Source organism: Malus domestica, chromosome 05, assembly GCF_042453785.1.
Source record: "Malus domestica chromosome 05, GDT2T_hap1".
NCBI lineage: Eukaryota > Viridiplantae > Streptophyta > Magnoliopsida > Rosales > Rosaceae > Malus > Malus domestica.
The window spans coordinates 40,158,823-40,184,053 of record NC_091665.1 but is presented as its reverse complement, the minus strand read 5'-3'; the positions used below and the strand labels follow the sequence as shown (position 1 = coordinate 40,184,053).

The window sequence follows — 25,231 nt, the reverse complement described above, 5'->3', positions numbered from 1 at the left end:
TTATATGAACAAAAGAAACTTTGTAACAAAGTTATCAACTTTTTTTATTTTTTGAATGGGGTTGGTTGGGGCCCACTAATTTCTTTATTTGATTAATGTGATAAGTTTTTGTGATGATTTGAAATGTTGATGGTGGAATGTAATGTGTAAAGCATATAAATTTTTCGATGTATCAGAAACACGATTCGGTACATAAATATCATAATAAAAGTGGTTGTAATTTTTTTTTTTAAAGTATTCAACCACTTGTATTATAACATCTTGTACCGGATCGTATTCCAACACACTGAAAAATCTCTTGCACAGCAAATGCTCATTGCTTCTTTAGAAATCAGAGTGGAGTTTGGTTGATTTCGTAGAGAAAAATAATTTCCGCGCACTTATATATATATATATATATATATATGTATATGTGTGTGTGTATATATATATATTTGTACATATTTAGGCTTTTTATATTAGCATCTCACAAAATGTTGAGTGCATCCCACATTAAAATTTAATATTAAATGACTTATTTATTCCACTATGCAATGACAATTTTGACCTTATTATTAGGTTTAAAAAAAAATAAAAATTCTAAATACATCCCAAATCACTTTTAGCGTATTATTTATCTTCTCAACTATCAAAACCTACCACCCTCCATTATTGAACAAAACCCTAACTAATGAAACTACAAACATGTTGATTGAGAAAAATTGTTTTTCCGCACTATCATCTCCAACTCTTCATACGGAAACATCTTCTCTTATATCTGCTATTTGGTCGGGAACAGATCCCGCAAGTTTCAAGCAGCCGAAGTGCAAAACGAGAGATAACCGTTGCTTTTCAGAATAATACTCTTCCCATGTTTCATATCAGAGCTTGTGAAGGCGGACAACAACTTCTAGCTGGACTCGTCTGTCACAAAATTTATGCAAACAAATGCATTTCTCGGTCTTGTTAATGTTGCGGAGGCGAGTCTCATTCGGTTATTGGAGGTGGCGCTCCGTGTGCTACATGACCCGCTTGATGAGACGCATTCACCGGAAGCATTGAACAATACTATTTACAGTTTGAGAGGCAAGTTGGAAAATGTGAGGTGTATAGAAAATGTGGGGTGTATGTACAAAATATAAGGTGAATATTGAGAATGTTGGATGTGGAGGTTTTATGAAAAAGTATGTGGAGCGTATTAAGATAATTTTTAAGTGAAAAAGTTAATGTAAGGTGTATTAAGTATGTGAGGTTTATTCAACAATTTGTGGGATGTTAATATAATGAGCCCATATTTATTGTTTTTTTTGAAATTATACAATTTAAAAGTATAAAATAAATAGGATAAAAAGAAGGGAAACAATAAAAATAAATAAATGCAAAAGTCACTTCTTATGGGGTTAGCAATTCATTGCTTAATTTGTCCCCACAAATATCGTGCAAGATCATTTTTTACCAAACTTTTTCTTTTTGGATTGTGGGTGAGTTTATCCTTGTGTTTGTTGAATCTCACTATTTTTGTATTTTCCCCAACCAAAAACATCTAGTTGGTAAGTAATTCCCTTTGCTAAAATAAACTCATTTCTAACTAATTAATATTAAGTAAGTGAAAATTTAGGATTTAGGTTTGTTGACATAGGTAGCTATATAGCTTAGCAATAAAAATTTAAGCAGGAGCTGTCTGATCGCGTCATTCATAAGACATATTTTACCAAAAAAAATAATGAGATTTCATAAATTATGGTTCAAATCGACTCCACACAGTCTTACTAAATATGAGAATTGTCCTAGTTAAAAAGTCATACCGAAGGCAAAAGTCGTTGAGAATGCATGCATGGTGGAACGAACACTTTTTTGACTATGCTAGTACAAAACTTGGTAGTATATTATAGCCCATGCATGCGCCAAAGTCCTAAAAGTGGCAATGTCAAAGTCTCAATTCGGTGTGTGAAGAGTGAACAAAACCCAATCATATCATACTACTTTCTTCTTAAAAGGTTGAACTACTAGTGCTACTATTTGACCCCCAAAAATGAACTGCATTTACTATGTGGCTTATATGCTTTATGCTGATAATTAAAAAAAGGATTAATTTCAAAGTTAATTACCACTCAAGAGAGCCACTTAGTATTGCGACTAGTACTATTCTTCTTCACTTAGAAGTGAGAGATCTTAGATTCGGTTCTCGCCAAAGGTGAATTTGAACATATTATTATGGCTAGCATAATGTGAGGCTTAACTCACTCCCCTACTCCTTTAGTGCAAATAATATCGTTTGTTAAAAAAAAATACCACTCAAGAGAGGAAGAGAAGGGAAATTTAAAAAGAAAAAAGGATTTTTAAAAAATCATTTATTAAAGGGAGTGAGAATGATTCGAAACTATTACAATAATATAAAAGAAGGGACGCATGAATAAAAATCTAACATCCTATCCACTTGACCGCATGCAAAAAGAAAAAAGTTTAATTGTGAATAATTATTGACTAATATTTTTGTTTTTGTTTTTTTTATGAAAATAAATTAGATGGTGGTTTCACCACGACAGTCTATTATTTCAGAAGCTAAAAAACTCATACTATTATGTGATTCACTAATATAAGAAATCGAATCCAAAACGTAACGAGTGATCTACGAGTCTGGAATGCCTCAATTTCAACATCAAAGATTTGTTGTCATGTATGATTAAAAAAAATATCAGTAACAGTGGAGAAAATGGAATAAAATAATCGAAGGAAAGAAATCATGAAAAGCACTTTTGATGTCCCTTCTCTTGCCTCTTTTTCCCCTTTTGCATTACATCGGGCTCCAAATCAACAATTCTTGGTTCTTGTAGTGGTGTGCATTTCCTGCGAAATATTCCAAATTGATTTCCTTGGCCTGAGAATCTTTGTGAAATTAGACTTTCGACCTCATGAGAGAGTTTTGTTTGTTTAATTTGATAAGAATTATAGTCTACATATATGATTGAAAATAGACTTTTTCTACAATGCAGTTAATCGTATTTTATTTAATGCATACACTGATATTATTATTATCGTTGACAATTGATACCGCAAATTTATAGTTACCAACATGAATGATCGGATGCATCTCACAATTTGATACGCGTTAACAATTTATCTGTTTAACATTATAATTGGTGACACTGAAAAATCTATTTTCTCGTTTACTATCTAAAAGAATATGTATGATTTTCATGATGTGTTGGGCAAGCAGAAGGCACTTAGTTACCTTAAATGCTGCAGAATTACTCAATTAGGAACAAGTTAACTATGTTGTAACCTCTTGTGATTACACTAGATTAAAATAATGCATAATGATAACCAAGAAAACCTGACAAATCCAAAAAAGAGCGACCTCAAACTAACAAGACTCCTTGCTTTGTAAGGGTCCTGGAGAGGACGAATGGGATGACGGGAAGGGACGTCTATCATACTTAGCCTTACCTTTACTTTGCAAATAGGCTATTTTCATACCTTTACTTTGCAAAGAGGTTGTTTTCATTACTCGAACCCATGACTTTTCGACCACAAAGGAACAATCTTTCCGATCTGCATAAAAAATGTTTGTCTGAACTTTTCAAATATATATGTATATATATATATATGTGTATATATATATATATATGTTTATATAGTTTTAATTTCTCAGTAAAGAAAGAAATTATTATGTAGCTCATGATTCTAGCTGCATACGGTAACATATGGTATGGTAGGATACCAATTTAGCTGTGTACTGAAAAAGTGCAAGGAGGGCAGTGATGGGAAGGATGGTTGATACCTCCAATGGGGACACTCGCATGCCACAACTTTATTGATATATGAAAAGCTTTATGCCTCTACCTCTCTCTACTTTACAGATTTTACAACAACAGTAGTGATACTAATCATGGCCCATGGGTAATTATTTTTACTCCCGTTTTCTTCTTATGCGTTCTTCTTTTTTCTTTCGGTTTCTTGATTCTCATTTAGTTTATTTATTGTAAAGATTAAAAATACTGAAGGGAGTGCATGAGGAGAAAAAATAACTTAATAAGTACGGAAATTTTACAACCCCGAACTCAATTAGAGAAGGAAAAAAACTCTGCAATCCATCGACTCTTACTAATTCGGTTTCTTGATTCTCATTTAGTTCATGTGGTTCAGAGACAAAAAAAAAATGAAAGAAGCGCATAAGGAGAAAGGTAACTTATAATTACGGAAATTTTACAACTCCAGCACTCAATTGGAGAAAGAAAAACAAACTCCACAATATCCACTTATACGCTCTTGCTAATTCTTAACTAGGAAATTCCTTTTGGTGCTCTTCCCCAATCACAAAATCAGTTGGATTTTATTTTTAAAAAAGTACTGTGTTTTGTCTTCTGTACTCAAGTTTGAATATTTTTGCTGGTAATTTAGATAAATTTAATATATCTATCTTATCGGTTCGTTAGAAAAATAAAATAATGAACATAAATAAATTAATATTTCGTGATCACAAACTCAAAAGAATACTCCACCCTTACTCAAACCACGGACTTTGTCTGCTGTTTTTGTGATGTGGTCCTAGACATATCCCAGAGACAAAGGGCTATGGAGCTGCCATACTGCAGTTGATGTATGGTGGGGTTAGGCAACATGCCCTGATGAGATGGCAGCGAAAAAGGAAACAAATTGGTTATTTGGTTAGTATCTTTGAATGTAGAGGAACTTGCCTGCAACGAAGATATATACTCTTCTTTGTGTCGTCTCGTCAGAAGTGAGAAGACATGTAAATGGTATATTCCGTCTCACGAGGTACAATTATCTCAGTAACTTGATGAAGTGATTGATGGCAGCAAAAAAGGAAACAAGTTGGTTATTTAGTTAGTATCTCTTAATGCAGAGGGACTTGCCTGCATTAACGGTTATATCCCATCTCGCGAGGTACAATCATCTGAGGTCCTTGAATGTCCACCTTCAATCCGTTTTAATATTGGAGGTACAATAATGTGTCCCTTAATTGTTCCAGTGCTCATTGTAAACAACTGGCTTAGTTGCTCAACTCAGCTGGATCACGCGTATGCTTGTCAGTTTGCTTTGAAAATTCTGCAATGCACCGGTGTATTGTCGGAGTCGTCTTGATGTCCGGACAAATATGAAATGTCATAAGTAAATTCATCAATCCACGAGAAACATCTTGAGAAAAAGGAAGAAGACGACAAAGAAGCGAACCTAGTGTTACGTTGGAAAAATGCAAAAAAAAAAAAAAAAAAAAAAAAAAAAACAAAAGCTATGCTCTGATTAACTTCATGCATTATGCACGGAACATACGGACTTTTTGCAGCAGTAACTTCAAACTTGTTCCCCAATGCAAGCAGTATTCAAGGGACGATATACAGTAAAGACCAGAAACGTTTCACAGCAGAATCCAAAAGACAGGCATACTTCCAAGACGAAAGGGCTCACTCAGTTTCAGATATTTTACATGGCAGGAGTCGAAGTAGGCAGAAACTAGACGCCAAGCAAGTGTTTTGCCTCAAATAATGCACTAATCAACATTGTAATGCTACAGAAATTTAGCAACATACGCCAGGGGTAAACAAAGAATGCTCACGGAGATGAATGAGATAATAAAGCTGTTTATGCATTGCAACAGTAGAATCTTTGGCCGCGAATGGGTTGTCCATGATGAAGGAGACATTTTAGAAGGCTCCATACGGTGGCTTTAAACACAAAGACACCCCTTTTATCTCTTCAAATAATGCAAAAGTGAAGCCCCACAACATAGTAGCACTGAATGTCGATAAACTTTTGATGGATCACAGGAAAGAACAAACCATATTTTTGTTGCAACGGGGAAGCCCCTTTGCTTGATTGAGACAGGAAAAGCAATGGATCCCTCTTCAAAATTAAGTCACGTATCGCTGAATCTCTGGTAATCAGCTCTGACGAGTGCACCATTGCAAGAAATTGTGGCTCCATTTCCTGTGGAATCTCATATTCCATGCACTGGAAAAAGATCTGCATCAACTTTTAACTGCATAAGTTTCCTTTATTTCCAAACTGCTTAGCGAGAGGAACTGCAGTACTCAAAACATTGAAGTCCATACATTTTGGCTCTCATCTGACCAATAATGGAGGAGACAAAATCAAAAGTTGTCACGTGGATTGCGTCTGGAAGAGGCATTCCCCAAGGGATACTTCCCAAGCATTCACCAGCAAAACCATGCTTTTAGTTCCTTTTTCCTTCTGCTTTTTCATTTTTTTTTAGCACTAATTGATAATAATTCAAGCGACTAGGCCTACACCTGTCAAACTTGTACTTTCCATTTGCTAGGTGCTCGAAGTTGTTCAGAGTAGATTAAACACTCATATGAAGCCATTCACCAAAAGCTCACAAAAGCACAACTCTGAAAGCAAACCTCTGACCTCTGTACGAAGGAACAGCTGGTGTGAAATAAATCCTCGTATGAAACCATTAACCGAAAGCTCACAAAAGCATGTCTGAAAGCAAACCTCTGAGCTCTGTACGAAGGCACAGCTGGTTCTGTCAAGCATGCACCCTCAAAGCAGTACCAAGGTCTTGGAATCAACTGTCAGGCTCAATGAAGTGCAGACATCCTCATCCTGATGCCCTTGAAACAGAGGTCTGCGAGGAAAAAGGAATTGCGTACTTGACGTTAATAGAAGAACTAACGAGTTCTAAAGCCACGGTAAATACCTAGCTGCAGGAAATTCAGAGCCACCAATCAGTTGCAGCAAGCAGATTATATAATGATTAGAAATGACAGTATTAAAGGAATAATAGCCAGGATTATGATGTTCTTGGCATTTCAAATGGCACAAGGAATTAACTACAGATTAAAAACTCTAATACGAGCCAAATCTCTGACTCATTGCAGCTGATCACACCCTTTTTAACCATGCATTATGTCAGCGTCCTTCTGTTGACCCTAAAATCTACCAAGCCTACGTGGCGCGCAGGCCGAATATATTCTAAGCTAACTACGTCCTTCGGTGATTGCGGGGCGTGCCAACTCGTCGGCCGAGGCTCGGCCGAGGAGTAAATTTGATGATGCTGCGTTGGGTCGCGCTACTGACTTCTGCGTCTTGCGATTGCGGCCGAGAAAGGAACGCGTCTCGGCCTCTTGGGTTCTCGAGCCTGAAGACAAGGCTGCTATTTCTTACAAAGTTCACGAACCGAATTCGGCTTACAATGTGCCGAATGTAATAACTGTAACACCTCACCTCGCCGAGAAGGCTAATGAGATGACCTCGACCAACAAGGATTCGAAAACCCTTCTCGACCGAGACTTGGATAGGCAATCGACCGTTCTCGCCGCAGTGCTGTTGATGCCAACGGAAGATACTGCGAGACCGACCGACTCTACGGTGACAGAGCTATCTATGCCGACTTAAGATATCACCGGTTGCTTCCACAGTGCTGTTGATGCCAACGGAAGATGTGTCAGCGAAAAAGGAAAAGAAAAAGATCTCAAGTTGTGAGAGTTTGCGCAGGGCAATTTTGTATTGATTTTTGTGGGGCTTTTCCATTGCTGAATGTCTTGTATTTATAGAAGCAGAACACCGAGCCCGAGTTCTAATCCTATTCGAACTAGGTTTCCTTCTCCGGATTAACGTTACCTCAATCAGTCCTACCTCTGCTAGGACTACGAATCTAGTCCTTAACTGAGCCGGATTCGCCTTCTAGTTTTACTGATCTCGTCGAGGGTCCCTATTGTATTAGGACTCGACTTGCATTCTGATTTAACCGACCTAGGCCTAGAAGCCCATGAGCTGAAGCCCCCATGACTTTCTCGCCGTAGTCTTCCCGGGCCGAAAGTGATACCTCCCTCGGCCCAAACTGCTATTTTGGGCCCAAACATTGCCCCCTCGCTTTTGAGGTCCTCGGCCTGAAACCTTCGGCCGAGTTTCGGCCTTGAAGAAGCGAATCTACCACTCAGGATCCCAATACCCGAGTTCCAAGGCGCATTTATTGAACATGATCGCACGATCTTGATCCTGCTAAACCACTCGCCACGTGGCATCCCCTAACATGGCCAATCCCCGATAATGACGTCTGAAGCGTGCGCCTGCCCGAACCGTCTCGTCATTATGACCACTATCTCAATCCGCGAGCCATTTCATCAGTCCGTGAGCCCTCCTGTCATCGTGCAGGCGTCGAACCGTCTTTCGTCATTAACTTCGCCGTCACACGCGATCGTGCGCCCCCAAAACCTAAAACCGTCGGTCTTCTCAACCGCATTCCCCAAATGCTCATCATGATCAACGATTCCTCCGGTCGATGTTGCCCTTTGCTTTGAATTTCGAACGATTGCTCTTCCTCCCATTACTCTATAAATACCGAAATTTCCTCATTTGTACTTTACGTTCTCAAACTTCCTGAAATTCCCTACTCTTGCTCTCAAGTGCATTCCTCCATTCCAAGCTTTCGTCCTCAAATCCCCAACCCAAAAAACCTCCTTACGCTGTGCTTTTACAATGGCCTCCTTCATCTCCAAGCTTTCCCGGGAATGCGACCAGCATCAGAAGATCCTTGATCGGAGCTCGATCAAGAATATACGGTTCGAGAACGACATGAGCACCGTCCACCAAATCCTGGGTCCTCTCTTCAAGGCAACAATCCCGCCGACCATCACTGGTCTTCTCCAGGAACACTGCCTTACACCCTTGCTCCAAGGGTTCGAATGGTCGAGATGGGAGGCGGCAAAGCCCCAAGGCTCCTGGCCCTCGACGACCACCACCTGGGCGACCTGGGTTGTCCGAATGGAACGGCTCTTCGGCGAAAAATGGAAAATCCTGGGCATCTACGACGCCATCCTCCTTTCGTCGATGGACATTGTCCCTGACAAGGAGCTGCTCCTAGCCGCTCTATGCTTCTGGTGCTCAGCCACCAACACAATGGTCCTTCCCCTTGGTCCCATTGGTCCCACCATCCTGGACATCACCGCCATTTTGGGGACCTCGGCCACCGGGATCCCTATCGACGCGACCCTCTCCGGGCACCCGTCGAATATCGATCTGAAGACGCTCTTCGACCGTCGAGCCTTCGAGACCCTGAATAGTGACGGTCACATCCCGTCGAGGGATGAAATACAGAAGCTCCACAAGAACTTTCTCAACTACAACACCCTCTACCTTCACTTCGCCGGTCGAGGGGAAGAGGACCTGCGAGAAGGAGAGCATGAAGCCTTCCTCTTCTACTGGTACAATAAATACATTTGTTGTACCAAATCAAACAAATGTTTGGTCGAGAATATGCCAGTGGCCGAAGCCCTGGCCAGTGGTCGCGTCCTGGCGCTGAGTTCTAATATTCTTGCCCACCTCTTCCGTTGCCTGGCCGAGGCGACTCTCCACACGGTGGACCCCCACCAGAATGGCCCTCTCTGGGTCTTCCAGCTCTGGTTGCAGGTGTACTTCGCCTCCCTTCGGCCGGCTATAGCTGATTTCTCAGCAACAGAGGCTCTTGGTCCTCAGCTAGCCTCCCGACCAACGCCTCCTCATCAGGCCGAAGAGGTGTTTAGGTACCTCTTTGCCCTTGACGATCTCACAAGCGACGAATTCCTGATTTGTCGTCGTCGTGATTACCCCCCCTCCATCAAACTGCCTACCTCTACGTGGGCGGCAGAGGAGGACGCCGCTCTTCGCCGAACCTGGGGGTCGTTCGTGCTTGCTCGCGACCTTCCTCTCGGCTGCGACGGGAAACGGTCGGGGTGGGAAGTGTACCATCCGAACTTCCTTGCCCGTCAGCTCGGCTATCTTCAGGGTTGTCCCGTCCCCCTTCTCTCTTCCCGCACAGTATTGAGCCGCGGACGCGAGCCTCGCTCTTCAGAGAACGAGTGCAGGACTGCCGCGGAGGAGTTTCAAGAGTACTGCCAAAGATTTCGCCTACGACCGGCCACCCCAGAAACCCATTGCACTGACACCTTCGGTGAGTGGTGGGAAAATTACACTCAAGAGTTCTTCGGTACGCCGGTCGAGGATGTACTAAACAGGCTCTTCGGTAACCGACCTAAGAAAGCCCCGGCCCCCCATTCTCAAGGTAGTTGTTCAATTCCCCCTTTTTCTTCAACCTTGCCTGTTGTACGCCTTACTGAATTGTCTTTATCCTTTTAGGTAGTCGGCCTTTGAGAAAGACAGAGGTAGTTGCCGCTGCTATGGCCGGGAAAAAATCGGTCGTGGCCAAAAAAGACAAACCTGCTGGTAGGGCCGGGCTGACCAAACGGCCTCGCCAAGAGGTCGGGCCGGCTATCAAGCCTTCCCCGCCTGCCAAGCGGGTCAAGCAACTGGCGAAGAAAGGTGCACGGGAGATCCACGTTATTTCCAGCCACACGACGACTCCCAGTGCTTCCCCTTCTCCCGCCGCCGGCCATTCTGGGGTCAAGAAACAACCGGCTTCGGCCATAGAGACGATCCCAGCGCGGCCTGCTTCTGTGGCCGGCGAATCAGTCGTACCTCCCTCTGTCGAGAAGGCACCTGTCTCACACCAGGCGGTTCCTACGACCGAGGAAAACTCTCCCAAGAATCCAAAGCCCACGGTCTTCGTGCTGGAAGAGAGTGAGGGGAGCGACGAGGTCCCGCTGGCGCGTCGTCCTCCTACTCGTCAACGAACTCTTCCAGTATCCGAGATGGCGGTTCAACCCGGCCCCTCCTCGGCCAATCGTGGCAAACACACGGTCGAGGAACCGACCCCGGCGGCCGAACCTCTCGTTCCTTCTCAAGACCAGGGCGTCCCTGCCTCCACTGAAGCAGCTGCGCCAATCGGCCCATCGGCAGCCGACCGTGGCAAACGCCTGCTCGAGGAACCCGAGGCCACGGCGGAATCGCCGATCCATCCTCAAGACCAAGGCTTCCACATCCCTCCACAAGAGGTTACCTCGGCTTTTGTAAGTACCTTCAATTTTCCTCCTGATTGCTTTTCTGCTTTAGAATTCTAAACAAGGAAAAACTAAATGTCAGGTGCCTGTACATTCTTTTCACCGTCAATTCTATGCGCCGAAGGGCGTTATCTATATTTCCTGGCCGCCTCAGTGGCCATCAAACGTAGATAACCTCCATCGGCCTCGTGAAGTGAGAAGCAATCTGAGACACTGGGCTCGGCCATTGAGTTCTTTAGGTTCGAGCAACGACCCTGGGGACATGGCCGAGGTCTCCTCTCAGCAGGTTAAAAAACGACACCTTCTTGCTATTCTTGTCATGACTTCCTTTAAGCTTAACCTTGTTTATTCGTGCAGGCTTCATGGGAGGTTGAATTCAAAGCTCTCCTCTCCAGTACGACTGCAGAGTCCGGCCCTTCGGTCGCTCCAACTGAGGCTGCCGATCCAAGCGCCCTAACCCAGTTGCGAGAAGTCCTGTCGCTCTCTTCATCGCAAGTACTTGAGCGCAACGGTCTTGATCTGCTCGGCGTGTGTCTGAACGACCTTGGGGCCGACGGTCGCCTAAGCGGAGATGCCATTGTTCGGGCATCGTCTGCTTTGGAGCGCGTTCGGGAGACATTTGGCATCTTCCAGACTGCTCTGAAGGCCGAACAGGACCTGCAAGCCGCCACGGCCGTTCAAGACACCCTCCGTCCGAAGATTGACGATCTACGGGCAAAAGGAGAAGCGTTAGCCGAGCTCGACCGTCAGATGGCCGAACTAACAAAACGCCGGTCGGTCATTGCTTCTGAACTTGCGAGGGACTTCGAGTCAGGCGGGAAGGATCGCCTAACTGAGTATGCGGCGGCCAAAAAGCGGGTCGAGCGCCTGAGGCTAGACAAAAAGAATCGGCAAGCCGAAGTCATCATGGCCGACGTGCGGTGGTTGGAATTGAAAGCTCTGCTCAGCACTCTTCTTCCCTCGTCTCCTTGAATATATTAGACCTACTCATTTTTGTAATACCTGTCAATTTTAATGGAATGACTTTTCCTACAACAAACTTTTTATTCACGCATTTCCCATGTGACCGGATAGTATTTCTTCAAGAATTTCCCATTAATTGGTAATTTGTGAACTACTCCAGTCCGGTCTTTGAGATGATACGCCCCTTTACCGTATACCTTATGCACAATGAACGGCCCTTCCCAATTCGGCGACCACTTGCCGAACCTAGGATCTTTTATTCCTACGGGCAACACCGTTTGCCACACCAATTCACCCTCGCCGAACGTTTTCTGTCGTACCTTTTGGTTATAGGCTCGCTCGGCAATCTGTTTCTGTGCTACCAGTAAGTTATAAGCGTCAAGTCGCGCTTCTTCCAAATCTTCTAGTTCCTGTCTCATGGACTGATTATATTCGGCGCTAAACAAACTACTTTGTTCAATTAATCGCAACGAATTTATGCTCAACTCGACTGGTAGCACCGCATCGTGTCCGTAAGTCAATGCGTACGGGGTTGTTGCAGTCGCCGATCGGGACGACGTTCGGTATGCCCATAATGCCTCGTTCAACTTCAAATGCCACATGCCAGGCCTCTCTTTTATTATTTTTTCGAGGATGCCAATCAACACTTTATTACTTGCCTCGGCCTGCCCATTCGCCTGTGGATAATACGGTGTGGACTGTTCCAGCCGAATTTTCAAATTGGCCGTGTATTCCTTAAACCTTTCAGCTGTGAAGATTGTTCCATTGTCGGTTATGATCGTTTCTGGCACACCGAACCGGGTCACAATGTGTTCCTCCACGAAATCGCAAACTTCTTTAGACGTTAATTCGGCATATGATTTTGCTTCGACCCACTTAGTAAAGTAATCAGTTGCGACTATTATCCATGCATGCCTAGCAGCTCCAGAAGTCGGCGTGATTTTGCCGATTACGTCCATGGCCCATCCTCTAAACGGCCACGGCTTAATGACCGAATGTAGCGATTCGGCCGGGACCCTTTGTATAGGCCCATGGATTTGGCACTGCACGCATCCTCGTGCAAACTCGATACAATCTTTCAGTATTCTCGGCCAAAAATAACCGTGTCGTCGGAGTAGCCATCGCATTTTTCGTCCAGACTGGTGAGCTCCGCATACCCCTTCATGAACCTCTGCGATCGCTCGAGCACTCTCTTGAGGGCCGAGGCATAGCAATAACAAACCATCTTCGCCCTTTCGGTACAACTCGCTCTGGTACGTGACATAGTTCGTGGCGTGAGCCCGTGTCCTGCGACTGTGTTTTCCGTTAGGATTGTCAAGGTACTGCATAATGGGCTTTCTCCAATCATCTGGTACTGCCTCGGCCGCGCAAATTTCTATAGAGTCCTGGTCCTGCCGATCCAACAACGAAGGCAAGGACATGACCCTGGTGCGTATCACATTGTCTCGACGGAGGATTTGCTGATCAACCAAGGCCGGGTATAATTGTTGCAATATTGGTATCTCCCGGCCTAGCTTGCCCCCCAGGAGTTGTGCACCGGAGGCGATTTGAGCCAACTCGTCTGCGTCGGTATTATGACCCCGAGAAATATGCTCGAATGTAATGCCGTCAAAGGACTCGGCCAAATAGCTGGCGATCATGTGGTAAGGCGCCAGAGTACAACTCATGCAGCGAAAAGACCCATTAATTTGGTTAATTACTAGTTCAGAATCCCCGCGGACGAGGACACGAGTGGCATGTAGGTCAAGAAGGAGGCCTAGACCAATGACCAGAGCCTCGTACTCGGCCTGATTATTGGTACAGTCAAAATCCAATTTGAGCGAAAAATACCAACGATCGTTGTGAGGAGACTGAATGACGATGCCTGCACCGGCCGAGGACGAAGTACTGGAACCATCGAAATACATCGTCCAATAGTTGTCGCGGGTCACCACCATGCCAATCTCAACATCAGCACCCCCGAAATCATAAGGCGAAGGGTGCTGGGCAAGGAAATCGGCCAACGCCTGTCCCTTCACAGCTTTTTGCGGCACGTATTGCAAACTAAACTCGGACAACGCCATCGTCCATTTCCCAATTCGGCCCTTCACAATTGGCCGGGTAAGCATGTACCGGATAACGTCGGTCTGGGCAATGACTTGGGTGACCGACGGGAGCATGTAATGCCTAAGCTTGGATGCAGCGAAGAACACGGCGAGACAGAGCTTCTCAACGGCGGAATAATTGATCTCCGGAGGACTCAGATTACGGCTGAGGTAGAAGATAGCCTGTTCCCGGCCGGCATCATTGTCTTGCGCGAGAAGGCAACCGATGGACTCGGCGGCCGCCGAAATGTACAGCTTGAGAGGCTTACCGCGCTGAGGAGGGACCAGGACAGGTGGGTTTGTAAGGGAAACCTTGATCTGTGTGAACGCCGCCTGGTGCTCCTCATTCCACATGAACGTATCGGAGTCCTTGAGCTTCAAAAGTGTGGAAAAGGCTTTCATTTTACCTGCCGAATTAGCAATAAATCGGCGTAAAAAATTGATCTGGCCGAGTAAGGACTGTAATTGTTTCTTCGTTGTTGGGGGTGGGGCGGTGATGATTGCGCGTGCCTTGTTCTCATCGACTTCAATCCCCCGATGATGTACGAGGAAACCAAGAAAATTCCCGGCCGATACACCGAAGGCACACTTGGCAGGATTCATCTTGAGGTTGTGCTGACGCATACGGAGAAAAGCCTGTCGGAGATCGTCCAGATGTGTCTGTCGGCGTTTAGATTTGACGACAACATCGTCGATATAAACTTCGACGATGGTGCCAATTAAATCATGGAAGATGGTGTTCATCGCCCGTTGGTATGTGGCGCCGGCATTCTTGAGGCCGAATGGCATGACAACCCATTCGTAAGTGCCGAGTGCCCCCGGGCACCGGAAAGCAGTTTTGTGCACATCGGCTTCGGCAATAAATATTTGGTTATATCCGGCATGTCCATCCAGAAAAGATAAGATCGCATGATTCGCCGCGGCATCGATTAACAGATCTGAAATCGGCATTGTATACTCATCTTTGGGCGTTGCCAGATTCAGATTGCGAAAATCGGTACAGATGCGCAGTGCACCACTTTTCTTTAATACAGGAACAATATTCGCCAACCATTCGACATATCGAGCTGTCCGAATGAACCCGGCTTTCAAAAGCCGAACTAATTCGTCCTTAACACTGAGTTGTACTTCGGTCGAGAATCGACGAGGTGGCTGACGGAAAGGCTTGAATCCGGGCTTAATACGTAATTCATGCTCGATCAAAGCACGATCTAAGCCGGGCATTTCATGATAACTCCAAGCAAAGCAATCTTTGAACTCCGTAAGCAAGGCACGAAGCTCATCTTTCATTTGTTGGGGAAGTAAAGCACTAATAAACAAAGGCCGTGGGTCCTCGGCCGTCCCAACATTAATCTCTTCCAGGGGATCCTTAACTTGGGGCCGATGGTCTTCGAGCGCGGCCGGGGCGGCTTGAATTTTATCAAGAGACAAAACAGGACCATTATCTCCTTCGGCCAGGAACTCGACGAGGTTAACGCCCGAATTTGGCTGTTTAGATATAGTATACCAATGGGCCAGCAGTCGTTCCATAGTAGATGAAACCGCGGCCCTACGTGCTTCTCGATCGGTGTCAGACATCGGCCTCGGGGAGGAAATTGGCTAATCCGAGTCTCGCCGAATCCTGGTGGACAGTCTCGGCGCCAACCTCGATAGCTTTCTGTACAGAAATCCGAGTCGGCCGGCCTTCATCATTGAAGCCTTGCAAAGTAATGTAGCCGACGTGGTCATCATAATACCGTGCTTGGATCATGTTAGTTTCAAAGGGCTGGTTATCGGCTGGGTGAACAGTGACCGATTTGCCGTCCCAAAAAACAAGCACTTGATACAATGAGGAAGGAATACAACTGGTTTGATGAATCCAATCTCGACCGAGCAGTGCATTATACTCGGTTTTGGAATCAACTACAAAAAAAGCGGTCATGTGAGTGCGACCGGCAATAGTCACAGTTAACGGAAGTACACCCTTGGTTTGCGATTTGTCGCCGACGAAACTACTCATTGTGATCCCTGACGGAATAAGTTCGTCGTTCGAGCGACGCAAGGCCTTCATGATGTTCAGAGGCAGGATATTGACGGTCGCGCCACAGTCGACAAAAACTTTAGAAACGGGATATCCCTCGATGTGGGCCGTCACATACAATGGCTTTAAATGGTGGAGTGCGGCCGATGACGAACGAGGAAATAATTCGGTCAAAGCGGCCTTCAGACTGTCATCTTTCGTTGTTGACTCATCTTCAGCAATAGACACAAAATCCACATGGCCAGTTTCCTCGGCGACTACATCACCATCGAGGAAATTCGGTTGAGCCGTGCTTGATTGAAAATCAGCAGGTAACACATGGACCATACTAATTTCCATGTTATCCAAGACTGACGGGCCCATCGGGTTGGGACCCTCCTTGCTAACCTCATCCCTCGTTTGGTCGACGACTGCGGGCTCTGTTTTTGTCAGAGTTGGACAAAAAGACTCCTCTGTCCCTTCTTCGAGGGTTTGAACCTGCGGTGCTGCTTCGGCAGCTTGTTGGTTCTGTGTGACCGCCGCAGGCGAGGTTGAGATCGACAGTGTGCTTGGGGTCAGGACCTGCACCTGCTCTTGGTAGTGTAGCCGGGCATCTCTGGTATCGAGATAAGCATCCAGACGTGCAACACGTGCTACTTCATCGGTCGTGAGGCCGAAGAGAGAAACCGCCGAAAATACTTCGAAGTGATATCGTAAATACTGAAGATCCTCCATTGAGAAAGGAAGGTCGGCTGCAACGATATCAGTGTATGGGTCGACTTCAAATCCAAGGACACGGGCTTCTCGTATGTGCTGGAACCTTGCCTTCAATCCCGGGTCAGAGGTCTTCTGGATGACGCGCTCGGCGTCCGGACAAGTCAGGACTAGATCAATGGTGTCCTGGCATGCTTTCGGCAAACCATACAGATCGTTGGCCGAATGTTTCTTATGGAATTCGCGCATATATTCTAAAGCCTCCCCAAGGAATGGTGGATGCAAATTCCGTCGAATTTTAATCAACGGTTCTTGTATAGCTGGCTGGGCTAATTTGCTCTCGGCCTCTTGCCTGAAATGCTCGAGGCGTGCCTTCATCTCCCCTGGGCGAAGAAGAAGTTTGATCCGTTTATCGGCTTCTTCGAACGTGGTCTCGATATCTCGATCGACCAACCGTTTCCCCTGACCCAACTCTGTCATAATAGCTGGAGATGGTCGTTCATCACCAGTAGCAACTGTGTCCTTCGGCCGCCATTTAGGGGCCGAAGTTTCTTGGGCTGCCTGCCGACGGGCCATGCAATCTATCCTCTGGTGCCGGCGTTTCTGGGATTTGGACAACGCGGTGTAGACGCCTTTCGAAGAATGATACGTGTACCAACGTTGATCTTTAGGCTCGGGAGGTTTGAAGGTTTTTTGACTCCGCGACGATTCCGAACTACCAGAATTACGCGTATAATAGTCCTCGTCATAAAATGAAGCGCCAAAATCGAGGCGCCGCCTGACTGAGGATGTCTCTTCCATCTTCACTTTTGGGCCGAGCCTATCAAAAACCCCTTGGTGTCGGCCGACGCCGGCTGCTTTTTGCTGAATTGCGGCCGTAGGTCGTTCTGTGATAGGCGAAGATGGTTTCTTCTCTGGCTCACTGCCGACCTTCGCTCTACATTTACTGCAAAAAACCGCCGTCCCACTATCTTCATCGGTGCTATAATCCCTCATAGGTTTAACAATAGCAGGTCCTGTTAAAGCTGTAGGTGGTTTGTTCGAACGAAAATCGGCCATGAAACGTGGCCGAGAATTCTGAGTACGAAAGTCTTGCGTCGCAACAACTTCGGCCTTCCCTTTTCCTTTGTCCTTAGGTAGGTATGCATCGACCATATTCACGGTTGCTGTGGGGAAAGGATCAGCATCAATACTCATCTTCTTCTCTGGAAATTTCAGTTTTCCATTATCAATCCAGCTCTGGACGTTGTCTCGAAATACGACACAATTGTTTGTCGTATGTTTACTTGAATTATGGTATTTGCAATACACCTTTCCTTTAAGCTCTTCGGCCTTGGGAATGTTGTGACCAGGCCGAAGTTTGATGATCCTTGCTGACAACAGTTGATCAAAAATTGCGTCAGCCTTTGTAATATCAAAAGTATATACTTTTGACGATTTCAATGTTCCTTCAGTGGCCGAGCGGCTTTTGACTTCCCTGGAGTCAACTTGAGTCAAGGCCTTGCAAACGTATGGCTTATCTATTACTATCTCAGCCGCATCCACACTAACGCATTCATCCTCGGTTGACGCATAACTGACGGTAGGATTCTTGTAAATCGTCCCCCGAGACGGAGTTTTCGAAATCTTTTCCTCGCGGAGCAAATAATCATACTGTTCGACATGTTGGGCTAATTCATACATATCCCGAACATTTGCCCCCAAGAATTTCTTTTTGTATTCGACGTCGAGGCCGTTCAAAGCAAGCCGGACGAACTCGACTTCGGGCAAGGGTACTCGGCACCAATTCCTGGCTGATTTGAACCTGGTAAGATAATCCATTGGGGACTCATCTGATGCCTGAGCCATCCTTGCTAATGAAGAAACCGACACCTCCAACCCTGGTCGATAAAACTGCTCGTGGAATTTCTCGACCAACTCCTCCCAATTTTGGATGGAATTAGGAGGGAGATTGATATACCAAGCAAATGCCGAGCCGGTCAACGAGAAGTTGAACAGCCGTAATTTATGGAAATCACTATGAACATCGCCGCATTGCGCGGTGAAACGAGCCACGTGCTCCAACGAAGACAAGGACGATTCACCGGCAAAAAGGCTAAAATCCGGAATCTTGAAACCTTTCGGATATCCGAACGTTTCTATGTAGGCCGGGTACGGATGGATAAACTTAGGAAACTTCGGCCCTTTCTTCATGGCCGAGTCGATCATCCGCTGAACCTCGGTCATATCAACAGGTGTTGCTTCGACCCTCTGGTCGATTCCGTCCGACCTACTATTTGACCCTCCGACCTTTTCCAAGTCAATTGGTTTGGGCCGAGCAGGAATTGGCTCGGCCTGTACCATTGGTAACGGATTATTTCTTGGTGGCAAGCGCTGGAGAGGATCGAAAGGCCTGCCGTCACTGAATTTACTAACCAGCATTTCGAGCAGTCTGGTTTGCTGCTCAGTGGAATTGAGTATCACGTCATGTAGCTTGTCAATACCTCGGCTAAACGTCTGCTCAACTGACCGAGACTGCTCGTCGAGTCGCTTTCGAAGAAACGACCTTGTTGGTGGGTCAGATCCTTCACCGCCATCCTCGTCGCAATCCTCCACTATCCCTTCATTGAGAACACAAGTGTTCCTGTTAGGGATTTCTAGACTGCGGTGTTGACCGCCGAGATTAACTTCCCTTTCTCGGCGAGTCGCACTTGTGGACTCAGGTGTCCCGGCGCTAAGGGGATTCTGCGCCTGTGGCACACTTTGTCCTACGTTCTGAATCGGTAAATCGGCTGTTGATTTTCCCATAGCTGTTTTCTTTTTTACCGATCGCGTTTCAATTGGCATGAACTTCGTAGTTTTAGCACTGGGTCCCACCGGGCGTGCCAAAATGTTGACCCTAAAATCTACCAAGCCTACGTGGCGCGCAGGCCGAATATATTCTAAGCTAACTACGTCCTTCGGTGATTGCGGGGCGTGCCAACTCGTCGGCCGAGGCTCGGCCGAGGAGTAAATTTGATGATGCTGCGTTGGGTCGCGCTACTGACTTCTGCGTCTTGCGATTGCGGCCGAGAAAGGAACGCGTCTCGGCCTCTTGGGTTCTCGAGCCTGAAGACAAGGCTGCTATTTCTTACAAAGTTCACGAACCGAATTCGGCTTACAATGTGCCGAATGTAATAACTGTAACACCTCACCTCGCCGAGAAGGCTAATGAGATGACCTCGACCAACAAGGATTCGAAAACCCTTCTCGACCGAGACTTGGATAGGCAATCGACCGTTCTCGCCGCAGTGCTGTTGATGCCAACGGAAGATACTGCGAGACCGACCGACTCTACGGTGACAGAGCTATCTATGCCGACTTAAGATATCACCGGTTGCTTCCACAGTGCTGTTGATGCCAACGGAAGATGTGTCAGCGAAAAAGGAAAAGAAAAAGATCTCAAGTTGTGAGAGTTTGCGCAGGGCAATTTTGTATTGATTTTTGTGGGGCTTTTCCATTGCTGAATGTCTTGTATTTATAGAAGCAGAACACCGAGCCCGAGTTCTAATCCTATTCGAACTAGGTTTCCTTCTCCGGATTAACGTTACCTCAATCAGTCCTACCTCTGCTAGGACTACGAATCTAGTCCTTAACTGAGCCGGATTCGCCTTCTAGTTTTACTGATCTCGTCGAGGGTCCCTATTGTATTAGGACTCGACTTGCATTCTGATTTAACCGACCTAGGCCTAGAAGCCCATGAGCTGAAGCCCCCATGACTTTCTCGCCGTAGTCTTCCCGGGCCGAAAGTGATACCTCCCTCGGCCCAAACTGCTATTTTGGGCCCAAACACCTTCATTCTGAATACAAGAAGGGAAAACAAAACGTTTGTGGTAAAGTATGAATTTTGTGTAACACTCAAAGTGTAGAAAACAATTTTCAAATGAAGATAAGTGTTCCCTGCTCGTCTGCAGCCAAATATAAGTGAAACTGATAGAATACACAAAGAAGACAGTATATGTATCAAAACAAACCTATCACATGCACTGATGTAGGTTCTCTTATCTCAATCTTAACCGTTGGTTTGTTTCTATGAAATCAGACAAGATAAGATTTTGTTTCATAACAATCATTGGTTTTGATTATCTTATCTCAATCTCATATGTTGGTTTGTTTTTATGAAATCAGACAAGATAAGATTTCATTTCATAACAACCATTGGTTTATTTCTCTGATTGACACATTCTCCAAAATCAAACAAGATTTTTATTTCATAACACAATCATTGGATTGGATTATCTTATCACAATTTAGTTATGTTATTTGTTTATATTTTCGGTTTAGGTCTCTAAACTACCAATGTTAAATTTCATCAAATTTTTTTTTATGAATTTTCAATCTAGAAAATTAAACACAAAGCACAATTTCTAATCAATAACACAAAAAATAATCGTTGTTTGTATATGTTTTCTTAATCAAACAAACAGTTGAAAATAAACTCTTTAAATCCTAAACGGTTGAAAAATCATGTTTTGGAATTAAAAATGGAGCTCACCCATTTCTAAACTAAAAAAACAAAAACAAAAACCAAGACTGGGCTCTCAATTTGGTGTGGTCCCCCTATTTTTTGGGGCTAGATGTAGCCTAACTTCTCGCTACCCAAGGATTGAAGTTGCTAGCCATTGTGGTGGATGTAGCCCCATTTTCCAGCCCATTGGCGTTAAAAAATTTCATTAGAGCTACAAATATGGTAGAATCAAGGAGGATAAAACCCCCATTAGGGATGCTCTTACCATATTAAAGCCCTTCAAGACAGAATATTAGCAGCAGATGATGCTGTATGGATAGAAACGATACTTTTTGCAGTCTGATCTCAGAACAGTTCTCATCAGCTTTGCAAACGTTCCTGATGTTGGTTTGATATGCATCCACGCTCAACAAAACGTAACATTAGGTTGTCAGCCTCTTTGGAGTTTCCGTCTAACATCAGTCTCTTGGTCACCTTCTCACATAACTTTAAATCAGGAATAAGGTTCTGATTGAACATTCAACAAGCCACTTTATATGCTGACAGAGGATTCCCTTTTCTCAAATAACCATCCATAAGAGAATGGCATGTCTTGGCATCAACTCTTGAAGCTGTTCTCAACACCTTACCTAATAGTTTATCAGCCTCCTCAAGGTTCCCAAAACTACAAGGCTTCTCAATCACTTGATTATATGCTGTTTTGCAATTTTGCCTTAAGAACATCTTCTCCAATAATTGTAATAACTCGTCCACCCTACGCATTTGACAATACCATGTAAACGTATAACTTATGAAAAACTAAATCACAATACCAACTTAATCACTTACCTGATGAAGACATTACTGCTTTAGTTAAAAGGGTTCTTCTGCAACTCTGCACTACCGGATACAAGGCTCAATCAATGGGGCTTGAGTATCTGAAATCTTGTGTCCTTTGTGAGAGCGCAGGGACCCTAGCTTTATACCATAAACGATGGAGTTCAATAAGGACACTTCCCATTATGTAATCCTTATCAAACTATCTTTATCACCGTGAAAACTCTAATAAACATAACAGATAATAAAGTCCTAGTTCTATCGAGATTGCTTGATGCTATTATCCTTATTATACAATTTCTGATAAGCCATTCCACGTAGCTAATGTTAGTCTCCTTATTATTCCAAAACACTTTTACACGATAAACAAGGGTTTGCTCTCTATAGAACTTACATACCAGTGTATGATTGTCCTGTATGTTACTGGAGTCGGATCCAACCCTTTACTCAGCAATTTCTTCATAAGTTCAGTTGCCTCTTGTATTCGACCATTCTTTCCCAACGCATTGATCACTGTTGTATAAGTGACCGTGTCTGGGTGTTTGTTGCTGAGATACATGTCATCAAGCAATGACAAAGCAGTGTCCAAGTCATTCTTTTGACAATATCCATGAATCACAGTTGTAAAATTTACAACATTAACAGCACATCCCTTGCTTAGATATTCCTCCATGAAACGTTTGGCCTCATTTATCTTCCCTTCTCGCCAGAGAGACTGAATTAGTAAATTAATTTCAACTGGGTATGGGAAAAAACCCTTATTAACCATCTCTCTGACGATATCACAGGCCTCAACCAATTTCCCTTCCCTCCGGAGACCATGCATCACAACACTATAAGTGATGGCATTCGGAGTCCACCATTCTTCCTCGCTCGTGCTCATCATCTCACTTGCCTCTAATGAGTTCTGACTACGACAAAGCCCATTTAATAGGGCTGTATAAGAGACTGTATTTGGCCTGCAACCATGCTTGTACATGTGTTGAAGCATCTTTTTAGCATGATCCACCTTCCCCAGTCGGCAATACCCATCAAGAACAGCAGTGTATATTACAACATCTGGAGTGCAACCTTTTTAGAACATTTCATTCACAATTTCTTTTGCCTTGTCAATCCTACCGTCCTTACAGAATGAATGAACTATTGCACTATACCCAACCTTATCAAACCAATATCCCCTCTCTTCAGCTTCCCTTAAAAACTCAAGAGCCTCGTCTCCATAACCATGCTTAGAAAGCATATGGACAAGATTATTATAAGTGACCTGGTCTGGTAACAATTCACCGTCCTTGATCATTTTCTCCATCAATTCCCTCACTTCTTTGACCCTCTTCTCCTTACAAAGGAGAACCCATCACAGCATAGTAACTAACTTTATCCGGTGCACAACCACTTTTCAGCATTTCATCAATCAGCTCCAATGCATCCACAACACGATGCACATCACAATACCCCTTTATCAAGCAATTGTAAATGACAACGTTTGGTGTAATCCCAATAAGTTGCATCCTTTCCAACACTCTCAAAGCCTTCTCCAACTTATTCCCCATCACCAAAACATGAATCGCAGTGTTGGACATTGACACATCAAGCTCAACCCCGGCTTTCTGCATCAACGTCAACACACGCAATGCATGCCTCAACTTGCCCGCCCTGCTATACGACACCATCACATAACCAAAAGCCTCAGGGCTACGCTCAATTCCCCTGCGTGCCATGAGCCGGAGAACCCTCTTAGTACCTTGACACAACTTAGTCTTGCTAAGCACCTCAAGCATTGCATGGTACACAACTGGTTGATGCTTATACCTCCCCTGCCTATCAGCCCAATAGAAAAACTTCAAAGCAACTCTCTCATCACTCTGAGACTTCAACACGGTGCAAACTTGCCTCCGCTTCAAGCTTTTAACAAGTTCTTTAATTCCCCTTCAAGCTTAGGGTTCCAACCGGACCTAAACTCAATCAACCTACAAACCTCTCTCACCAATGGGTGCCTAAATTCCTTTTCATCTCCTTCAACTCTCCGAAAGTTTTCGCCTTTCTCGTGAACCCGACTTGACGAATCCAACACCGTTAAATCCGCATCATCCCCATCATCCCCATCATCACTATCATCCACTACCCTCTTCTTCTCCACCACCAGACCTTTCAATGTCATAAAAAAATACCAAATTTTTTGCTGTCATCACTCTCACAATCACTCTTCCTACCTCCCAAGAAACTCAAATCCCCCAAAATTTCAGACCCCATTTTCCTTTCTCTATCATACCCATGATTTGAATCATCAAAACCAACATTGTCAAAAGAACGAGCTTTGAATTCAGAGCTAAAATCAGAACCTGGGTTGGAGTTTGTTGAGGAAAACGATGAGGAAAATGTAGCGAGAGCTCGGAAGAGGTTAATGGTTGCTCAGAAAAATGGCTGGTGGGCTCACAGGCAAGTGCTTTCCCGGTGGAGTTATGAGGTCCGACGAGAGTTCCAACAGTTCTAAAGCAACGGCTACGACCACAGAGCATCGCAGTTGCTGCAGAAGCACTGAAATGTGAAGAAAATATGAACGGAAACAATCTGAGACGATAGATTTGGTCACTGAAAGCCTGAATGAGACAAGAAAATGGTGTTTCATTTGGGTGTGTTGCGTGAACTGAAGGAGAGAGGACGAAGAAAAGGAAAAACGGCGGGACGGCCGAGACGACGGCGTATTGATATTGGGCTATATTCTCAACCCAGGCCCGTCTGCAACAACATCCGTATTGTTTTGAGCCCATTTAATCTCAACCCACACCACGTTATTTGTGATTTTTATTCTAGTATTTAAGATTAAAATCTCTTAATCTCCTTCAATAATAATAATAATAGTAATGTGTCATTGAACCCACCATCATAAAAATTTAACCTAAGAGCTCTCACTAATAATAAAACTAAATAAAAATGACAGTAAGTGGTCCAGTAAAATTGCATTAGAAATTCAAGTCAGGTTTGCTCCTCGATCTTGAGTTCGAGGCGAAGCCCACAAAAACATAGATGATTTTCTAGTTGAAAGATTTGGAAGGAGCCATGTCATTTCACTGTAGCGAGATGAGAGTTAGGGCTGGTTTGGTATTGTTATACTTTGAAAAAAAGCTGTTGTGAGAATAAATGGTTGTGAAATAAATTAGCTGAGTGTTTAGTAAACTTTTTTGTAAAAGTGCTTTTGGAAGAAAAAAAGCTGTCTGATAGTGGGTCTTTTCATTAAATGAGCACTATAACTCTATGTGCTTTGAAAAAAAAAGCCAGTTTTCCAAAGCTGCAAATAGCAGCTTCAGCTTGTTCCTTTGATTTCAGCTTA

The 25,231-nt window shown here is 44.4% G+C and overlaps 1 pseudogene; it reads right to left on the bottom strand.

The window, feature by feature from the left end:
- Positions 1-5,388: 5,388 nt before the first annotated feature.
- Positions 5,389-24,385, bottom strand: LOC103435176 (pentatricopeptide repeat-containing protein At5g16640, mitochondrial-like; annotated as a pseudogene).
- Between the last annotated feature and the right edge of the window lie 846 nt (positions 24,386-25,231).